Genomic DNA, 10,518 nt, shown 5'->3' on the forward strand with positions numbered 1-10,518 from the left:
AGTCCTGGCTAAAATCTTGATACGAGATTCTGAGCAGAGGACCCAGCTAGTCTGGACCCAGACTTGTGACTCACGGAAACTGTGAGATAATAAATGTTTAAATTACTGAGGTTATGGTAATTTTTATACAATAGTAGAGAACACATACATACATGTGAAAAAAATACACACCTTGGTGACACTGACATGACATTAATTGCAACAAGCTCTCTGGACTTGGACCTAGTTTGCGGCAACATGGCTAAACGCACCAAGACGATCAGAATCACGGGTAAATACGAGACTCCTGATGGTGCCTCCCTCAGGAAAATGGTGAAGCAGACTGAAATAAGCCAGCACACTAAGTACACTCGCTTCTTCTGTGGCAAAACCAGATGAAAAGATGAGCTGTGGGCATCTGGCATTGAGGCTCCTGCATGAAAACCACAGCCAGGGGATCTGGACCTACACCACTATGGCCATCACAGTAAAGTCGGCCATCAGAAGACTGAAGCAGTTAAAATATCAGTAGAAGTTCTTTTTTTTGGGATCCCTGGGTGGCACAGCGGTTTGGCGCCTGCCTTTGGCCCAGGGCGCGATCCTGGAGACCCGGGATCGAATCCCACATCAGGCTCCCGGTGCATGGAGCCTGCTTCTCCCTCTGCCTGTGTCCCTGCCTCTCTCTCTCTCTCTCTCTCTCTGTGACTATCATAAATAAATAAAAATTAAAAAAAAAAAGATAAAAAAAAAAGAAGTTCTTTTTTTTTTTTCAGTAGAAGTTCTACCATTTGAAACATTGCTAGCGTATAGTAAGTGGGTTAATTAACGTAATAAAAAATAATTGTTGGGCAGCCCGGGTGGCTCAGCTGTTTGACTCCGCCTTCAGCCCAGGGTGTGATCCTGGAGACCCAGAATCGAGCCCCACGTCAGGTTCCCTGTATGGGAGGGGCTTCTCCCTCTGCCTGTGTCTCTGCCTCTCTCTCTCTGTCTCTCTCTGCATCTCTCAAGAATGAATAAATAAAATCTTTAAAAAATAATAATTGCAACAAAAACAAGAGCCCGTGAAAAGCACATATGAGCACAATGTGCTCTTCTATTATGAAAAAACTTGTCTAGAAATTGCAGAGTGAGATGCAAGTGGAGATTCTTGAAAACATAACAATCCAGACAGGGCACTGATTTTGTATTGAGGGAAGAAATCATACTTCATATTTTGATCCGTCTCTGTTTTTACATAAGTGCATTGCACACACGAGAAAACTGAAAATCAGATTGATTACTTGTAGGCTACAGAACCAAAAACAAGAACTAGTAGAGAATTTCAACTTAATATAGTAAAAATTAGAGATCCACTGATGATTTCTGAAGGACACAGTGACATTTAAGAGCTTAGTTTAACTGAGAGGAATCTAGAAGAGGTATGAAGTCTGTATCAGCAGAACACAATGATGATGATCATGCAGCTGGTTTCAGACAGAGCTTGATCTGAGTCCCAGCTCTGTGGGCGACATAACTCCTTAAGCTTTGATCTTTCACTATCTAGCTCATAGGGTGCTATGCATATAGAATATGATAACGCTTATAAATACTTAACATATTACATGGCATACTATGAATTACCAAAATGTTTACTTGCTATAAGTATCATTAATTATCACTGCAGGAAGAAACAAAAATCAAGGAGATCACTGTAGAAAGTGTCAAAATAATTCTGATTGAGATGGGAGAGTGTGGGTCAAGGTAAAAGTGATAAGATGGGGGCACAAAAAATATGGAAATAGATAAATCTATATTACAAAGGGAAGAATGTTAGAACGTGGGGACTCACTGCTTATAGTATGGTAAGAATGATGTAAGTTCAAAACACCTCTGAAATTTTCAGGCTGCGGTCAATAGAAAAGTGTGTCATTAACTGGCAGGCGAAAAATGAGGATGGGGGATCATGGGACCATATTAGGGATGAGGTGATGAGTTCATGGCGTTTGTGCTGTCACCATGAAATCAGAATTAAAATGTCCATCAGACCTTTGTAAATACATTAATAGAGTTCAAATCTGGGCCAGTGCTGTATATTCGGAAGATATCTGTGAAGAGAGAATAATTGTAGCTGTGGGAGTGAATGGACTTCCTGTAGGGCTCCACAGAGCATGAGGAACAGTGAGTCAAATGAATGGTATAAAAAATGGTGCAGAAATTTCAAGATTAAAAACATGTATACCAGGCATCATTTTAAAAGTAAAACACTGATATTGCTAACCAATATGTAAAGTACTTAATAAGAGCCCTATAATCTTTCACTTTTAAGTTAACTTCCTCTATAAATCAAACTTTTCTATCTCCTTTGGGATCCATTTAATAAGGACAACTCAAAACTTAGATAATGAGGATTCATTGGGGAATCTGATGCAACTCTGGGGCTCACCTGGGAACTGTTTTATAATTACTGCCAACAGTACTCACCTCCTCTCCTACTCAGTGAGCTTAATTCTATACGAAAACAAAGAGCATTGAAAACAAAGAGCATCAGGAGTGGTCAGTATTTCCCTTCAGGCCTCAAACAGAATAAAAAACAATAAATGAAGCATTTACCGTTTCCTAAGTGTTCAAGAGACCACTTAGACTACCTCTTTCTGTACTGTGCTTCAAAACTACTCACTTTATTTTGATGGCCTTATTTCATCTCACAGATCATTTGAAATATTAATAGCTAACTAGTCTGAAGATTTAAATGGGACTAATGGTTGATAACACAAGTGGCAATTGCTTGAAGTGGGCTGAAGTTCAAGATGTATTTGTATTTGATATTCAGTAGGACGTTTTTGTGGGAGTGAGGAGAAACCTAGAACTCTTAGGACACAATAACTCTTCTACTGTTCTTATGCTATTTAACATAGAAAGGGAAATATTGTCTGTTCCTACTGTTATTAACGGTCTACGAGATGGAATAATGTAGCATATTTCTAATGTTAAATACAAAGGAAAAACTTCTTAAAACCTTTGGTATTGTGCACTCTAAAGTGTGTATACTAAGGAATAAATGCCATGAAATTATTTCCATATAATTTAATAATTAAAGGAAAGACTTGGGGAAAGAAGGTAAAGGAGGCATTCACATAGAGTAAAGAAAGTCTAACAGAAAATGGGTAGCTTTAAATAAGACACATCCAGTTGAAAACCTGATCTAAATAGAGTTGCTGGAAGTGCACAGTGTAGCTACAAGAGGGGTGAGTTGGGTTTGATTGCCTAATCCACCTATTCCTAGTGGTGTGGCCACACTCTAGAGAGGTGTATAACTTTGATCTGAGGGTCAACTTTCTCATATCTAAAATGAAAATAATGATTTTTTTCACAGTTATACAAATGTTAGACTTAATGTAAATAAAATGGCCTAATAGGAGTAAAATATGTATGTATATAACACTTCGAATGGTATCTCCTTCTATCTTCTTCTTGTTGTTTAAGTGAATCCAGGATGAAAGACCTTATGCTCAAATATCAATAGGTAATTTACTGTGAGACAGCAAATGTGTTTAGTAGCAAATCACCTTCTTTCTTCCTTTGGAAAGATGAATGGGACAACCCCTCCTTAATCCTAAAGGAGGCAGTTCAGAGTCTGGTTGATGTCAGGATCACAGCAATTACTGTAGCTTTGAGAAAAGGGGGCACATATCTACAGAGTACATGGGGACATTTGCCACTTCATGTTAGTAAAAATATTTGAGGGTTTTAGAAATTAGAAAAAATAAAGTCTTGGTGGTCATAGAACACTATCTAAGGTGTTTTGTGGAAGTGGCCTAATCATGAAAGGCAAATTATTTCCATTTCATCATCATCTTTGTGGAACATAGTTCAGGCTTGTATGTTTTAATTGCTATTGTATGTGTATGTTTTTATTGCTACCTTAGTGCTACTTATACAGAAAAAAATATATATATCACTAAAGCAAGTTTCCCTTGACTGTCAATTACAATGGATATATTTAAATAAAACTGAACAAGAAAAGTATTTTCAAATCTTTTGCATTGTGTTTTAAAATTGCTAGCAGTGCCATGAACCAGTTATGAGTTGGAATAATATTCTCTGTATTGACATGCAAATGAACTCACTAAGCAACTACTTTGCTTTAGAGATTTACATAATTTGATACCAAAAGCCACGTTAAATTAATATTAATTACTTGGTTTTAAAGCAAGAAAGTTCAGAGTTAAGGTTGATCCTCTTCCCACATTTTACCACATTTATGCATGAAAACACTAATATACAAAGAATAAAAACATCTTAGGTATAGGGATATCCAGGCTCTATTCCTTAGAAGTGCATGGCTTATTACACAAAGATGTATAAGAAATAAACCTGATATATCTCTTTTAGAGATAGAAACTTTCAAATCCTTTACCAGCACTCATTTTTTCAGAATCAGTGTGGTGCCATAAACTCTTCATTATGTACACATCCATTCTTGACAAATTTTCATTTCCAATTGTCCCTTCCCTTGCCAATCACAGCATGAAAGCTTATGAATGACATTTTCATGGCAAAAAATTGGTGTGTGCTAAAGCATAACAACCTAAATTAAACTAATAATAACAAAAAACACATTTGTCATTAAAAATTACATATTGTATTACAGCTTGTTATGTAAATTAGTTTTGTATTAAGTAGCATGTTGAATTTACATGTTTAAGATCATTCTCATTGCATGTTTATGGTAGAGTATAATTTACCAAGAAATATATATGTGTATACACACACACACACACACGATATACACACATACACATTCCTTAGATCATATACTGAAACTACTGCTTAATTCTTTCTCTTTAAAAGAAAATATCAAGACTCATTGGAATTCTGAATTTATTGAAAACACTATCTTATCTATTATAATAATATTAACTTCCTCAATACCATAGTGATTAAAGCACAAAGGGACCAATTGTTTTGTTGTGTGGTAGGGTGATCAATTTAATGGGAAAATTAGGATTTTCCACAGGGACCCTACAGTTCACCTTAACTAGACTTAACTATGCCCAAAGGACATAGAAGGTGTTGAAGCAGAAGGTGATTAAGTCTGTTTGGTAAGATAATTGGTCACATGGCTGTTATGGTAATGTTAATAACAGGAAATACTTTTTCTGACCTATTACTTCATAAGAGTCTTTAGAACTTCATAATATATTAAGTTATAAAAATATTAGAGTTATTAAAAATATAAAAATAAAAATAAAAATATTAGAATTATTGTGGAATTTGGGGCAGAACTAATCGAAAGATATTATTGAAGGTGTTTTGGTTGGTCTCCTTAATAAATGAGGATTAAACATGAAAAATGGGGATCTCTGGGTGTCTCAGCGGTTTAACGCTTGCCTTTGGCCCAGAGTGTGATCCTGGAGTCCTGGAATCGAGTCCCACAACAGGCTCCTGCATGGAGCCTGCTTCTCCCTCTGCTGTGTCTCTGCCTCTCTCTCTCTCTCTCTCTCTTTTTCTCTCTCTCTGTCTCTAATGAATAAATAAATAACATCTTTTTTTAAAAAAAAGAAAAATGGCCATTATCCAAAGAAAATTCTCAATTTACTTACATTAAAAAAAAAATTTACTTACATTATCTCTTAAGTAGAATTTTAAGTTAACTTTAAAAAGTCATTCACTAAAACTTTTTAGCATATTTCTTTATTATTAATTTCTTTAATTTTCTATTGTACACATTAGTAAATGAATTTTTAAAAAAGCAATGTATGGCCTTGATAATAGAAAGCCCAACTGTTTCATCTTTGTCTTAAATATCACCAAGCATGCATAGTTATTCATCTTATCTATAAGAAAAAAAGACATCTACCCAGCAATACCATTTTTGAAGTTTTGAGTAGACCAATGTGCTTTAAGAAACTGAGATGCAATTAAGAAAGACAACTTGAGTATGTCATGTGATGTGCAATGAAATTGTTTCAATAATTTTTTTATCCAAGTGGTAAAACTTCATCATCTTGAAGTAAAAAGTGCTGCATTTACTTTAGTATCTATGCCATCAAGTGAATTCATGCTTTAGCAGGCTATCTATTGTTGTGGTTTTGAATATTCCTTTGAATTTCACATGGACAAGTTGTAACTCCAAAATATGGTCATTTTTTTGTGCAGCAAAGAATTTATGAAGGGTCACCACATTTGAATATCTTCAATAGGTGTCTTCAAAGTTGGCGATTTTATTTGATTACAGTAAGAGTTGCATTCTGCATCCAGATAGCATCCCCTATGTGCTAAATTCAGGCTTATCATGGTCATCTAATTTTACCTTGCCTCAGAACTAAGATATAAAAGTGAAATATGTAAAAAAATCATGAAAGATGTATCTAATATTTTAAATTTGCAATTTCATTGAATCTACCTTACAAGTTTAACGACTGCCAATAGCATATTTTGATTTTAGCGTTTAACATCTCATTGTGACAACACTAAACTTAATTTGAAAGAATTCCAGATACTAGTAGTTCAGGGGAACTGCTTATACTCAAACAAAGACATACATCTTAGAAAACTTTATGCAGAAAGAAGTCAATGAGATACTGAAATACATTTAGGTGAGTATAGTGTTTATTTCTATTATTGCTTTCCAGTAAGTTATAAAATTAAAATATATATTGATGTTTCAGTAAAGAAAAAAAAACTGAAACTAAAAGAAGCCATAGTCCTGTTTGAAATTCCATAGTATGAGTGTTTATACCTGTATGATTAATTTTAAAAAGAAAATTTCAAAATGTATGGAAAAAAATAATTATTCTATATTAATGTAAAGGAGGCCGTTTGGTAAATGTTTCATGTCCCAGTGTTCCATACTTCCTCCTTCACTTCTCTACCTGTTCCCTTTTAAAAATTTGTATCAATGTTTAACATACGACCACATGACTGACAGAAATCCTACAATCTGCTCAGGGTAAAATATGGGAACAACCTAAGGGGATTTACATTTTACCTCTAGTGTTTGCAGTAATATCCATTTCTTGGAACAATCACACTCACGCGTAGGACTATGCTGTAGATAAAATGAAAAAGCTCTACACAGAGGAATTATTTTAAATCATAAACTCTAAAGCTAAAGTTCACACTTGCAAGTGTAATGCAACTAGAGCAGAAATTTTTATAACTAAAAACATACAAATATATAAACTTAACTTAGTGTGCTCTTTAGTTGCTGAAAAGCATAGCCCTAGACTGTTGAATGATACTTAGTAAGTCTGAAACAGCTTACAGTTCACATGTTCCTATTAAGATAGGATGTCTAGTTGCAACCTGAACTCTTTCCCTGGAATGCAAACCTTCCCCTCTATATTCCCCAACTCTCATTTATCCTTAACCTGGTGCCACAAAACGACATAGATGAAAAATCATAATTCTGTTTATCAAACATCATGCATGCCTGTCAAATAAAGTCATGAATAGCAGTAAGAAATACACAGAGCACCAGTTAACTTCTAGCATTTGATACTTCTTCACTATGAGAAGTACTGTTCAGTGGTTCTCTGCACTGAATTCTTTCTTCATACACACTCAAAACACACTGCCAATTGACAAAAGGAGCATAGCTTCAAAAGCAAATCTCCTAAGTAGAGAAAAGCTCTCTGTTAAACATGCAAGAGGTTAAACATTGCTGAAATAGCGAGACATTTTCTCAGCCCACGCTTCCCAGTTCCATTCAATTACCAACAGCAGTAGCGACTATAATACAAGCTAATACTGTATTATTAAATCGGAGCTTCCCATTTACATCCACCTCTAACCTGAGGGGGTGGGGGGATGACATTTACTAGTCAACAGCAGAACAAACAGCCCCCAACTTGGAAATACACATGACCTTGGGGTGTAGAATTCTCAGAGACTGAGTTTCACAAGTTGTATTTGGATCTACTGCAAAACAACACGTCTAAACGAACCCAACATGGTATAAATGCTCTTATCCTGACCACCTCCCCTCCAAAAACGTTAAGAGAGCTCTGCACTTTGCAGTCTATGCTATAGACATCAGAGGTAATATTGATTAATCAGACGTTAGTCCACTCCAGTATTTTTTTTTTAATACTGCATTTGTCTTAAACAACTTGTTGGTTGGCTCATTTAATGTAATTTGCTAACATATTTGGGGGCTTGCATTGAACGGTTCCTGTTTCTTGAGCCACGCTAGAAGTGCTGCTCCACAAATATTTGCATTTAAAAAGCAGAATATAACCTGATGACATTAACTTCACAAAAAAAAAAAAAAAAAAAAAACAACAACACACACACACACACAAAACCCTCAACTTCCCCTCTAGAATTCCGTGCTTAATCACCAACTGATATTCCTGTAATGATAATAATAGTAATATCATTTAAATAATCCCTGCAATCATTGCCAAAAGTCCTGTTTCGGATTACAAAAAGCCTAACTTGCTTTCAAAATTTCGTATGGCACTCTGCAATTCCTCCCCCATTTGTAATAATTTACAGCAATGGTATTTGTCTTACCTTATTTTAAGAGTCAAAAAAAAAAAAAAAAAAAAGTCTCCCAGAAAGATTCCTACACGGTGGGGATCTATAGATCACAATAATAATAATAGTTTAAAAAAAAAAAAAAAAAGCAAGAAGCAAAACAACAACAACAACCCAAAAAACGTTAAAAGATGGTCTCAGCTGGGTAAAGAGGAGAAGAGTTTGGTCTAAAACTACAGGAATCTCCAAAGTCACGCTTGAACGGGCGCCCAGGTGGCACACAGGGGACTGGCCCCCGCGCCCGGGTCCACACTCCTTTGTCAAGTTGCTGCGGTCCCGGCGGGGCGGCGGGTCCGCGGGGCAGGGAGGGGGCGGGGAGGGCGTCGCCTGGAGGGGCGGGCAGCCGGGCGGCCGCGGCCCCGGTTCAGCACCCGCAGCGCGCGGACAGCTCCTCTCGCCGCCCGCGTGGCTCCGTCGCTGGACCCGGCTGGTTCGCGCGCCTCCTCCCACGGCCGCCGCGGCCGCCACTCAACGCGGAGGCCCCGCCCCCGCCCTCTGACGTAGCTGCTTTGCATACCGGCTCGGGGCGGGGCCGGGCGAGGGGGCGGGGCCTGGGCTGCCGCTCGGGCGCTGGGCGGCCGGGGAGGAGGCGAGACCCGTGCGGGCCTGCGATGCTCGCCCCGCAACCCTGGGGCGCCGGCGCTCCTGGGCGGCCCGAGCCGCTGCCTGCGCCGGGGCCGCGGTTCCGGGCGCCCGGGCTGCGGCCGCAGGGGGCGGGGGAGCACCCGAGGGCACCCCCGCCGGCCCGGGGCTTCGGGACAAACTTTCCCGCTCCCGGGGCGGCTGCGGGGAGGGAGTCGCTGCAGCAGCTCCACCTTGTCCTGGAGGCAGGGACCGCCCGGGCGCCCGGAGCAAACGCGAAAGCGGGCGGCGCTCATCCGCATTCGTAAACGGAAGATTTGCTTTTGCTTTTTCTTTTTTTGTTGTTGTTGTTTTTTGTTTTGTTTTGTTTTTTTCTTTCATGTGAGTGCTCTATAGGAGATCTCACAAGTCTGCAGCATCTTCCCCCTTCATTCTTAGGATTTAGATACACAGCGTCAAGCTATGTGAACTTGGAGATTCCAGGGTTAAAAAAAAAAAAAAGGCATTTAATAAGGAAAAAAAAATAAGTAAAAGTTCTCAGCTTCAGCTTCCACTGCCAAAACCCTGAAGGTTTTGCAATATTTATTACGGCTAATATATCAATTGCTCTATGGAAGATGGGGTCTGCTGGAAGCCTTTGGTGGGCTGCAGCCATCCCCTCTCTGTCTGTGAGGCTCCCCGCTCGGTGAGGCTCCAGGGGCCTGGACAGCCAGAGGCAGGGTGGGGGGTCTGCAAGCCACACCCCTGACTGCCCAAACTTGTAAACAAATGCTTCAGTGAACTGAAGCGATCAATCATCTAGAAAGGTCATGATCACATCCTGCCCACTGTCCCACCTACAGCCATCGGGACTTCCTTGTACGAACAAATGAGCAGCTAAAAATTAAGCCCGGGTTTTCTTAAGTTGTATAAAAATGTTTTCATAAAGTGATTTATTCAGGAAATTTCATAGCATCCCATACATTGTGGTCCATCAAAATACTATGTCCTGATATTCCCAGAGACTACTATAATTCTGTACTGAATCCACTCATGAGTGTTTTCAGGGACTTTGATGAAATTAGCACACTTGTGTATTTTCCTATCAAGAAACATAATAAATTAGATTTTCTGCAATATTTAATAAATCATTTGAGGATGCACATCTATTTTGTGGGCATATATAATCAAATCCTTTCTCGAAAGTTAGTTCGCATAATTGAGAAAAAAATGGTAATTTTGCTTCTGAGAGAACTTTTTCTTCCTTTGCATCCACATAAACTTTCCTTTCCAGCTTTATTAAAGTATTTGTTCAGTTCCTTTCCAAAATATTCAGTTCCCTGGGAAGATCCCCCAACACATCTAGACTGTAATGCTTGCATTTCAGGTAATCTGCAATATTTTATTTTCCTCTGACAGCTATTGATTTTATATAAATATATAAGTGACTAGCGC

The 10,518-nt window shown here is 38.5% G+C and overlaps 1 protein-coding gene and 1 pseudogene across 4 annotated transcripts in view; one reads left to right on the top strand and one right to left on the bottom strand.

The window, feature by feature from the left end:
* FSTL5 (follistatin like 5) overlaps positions 1–8,829 on the bottom strand; it is a 683,263-nt gene extending 674,434 nt beyond the window's left edge. For 2 of the 4 annotated variants that reach the window (XM_072773810.1, XM_072773809.1), the window contains exon 1: positions 8,479–8,829. The gene's annotated coding sequence lies outside the window, so the exon portion shown is untranslated. The remainder of the gene's footprint in view (positions 1–8,478) is intronic. The other 2 variants (XM_072773808.1, XM_072773807.1) reach the window with 1 other exon arrangement.
* On the top strand, positions 238–511 carry LOC140602264 (large ribosomal subunit protein eL43-like; annotated as a pseudogene).
* Positions 8,830–10,518: the final 1,689 nt, after the last annotated feature.

The sequence above is a fragment of the Canis lupus genome, chromosome 13 (genome assembly GCF_048164855.1).
Source record: "Canis lupus baileyi chromosome 13, mCanLup2.hap1, whole genome shotgun sequence".
NCBI lineage: Eukaryota > Metazoa > Chordata > Mammalia > Carnivora > Canidae > Canis > Canis lupus.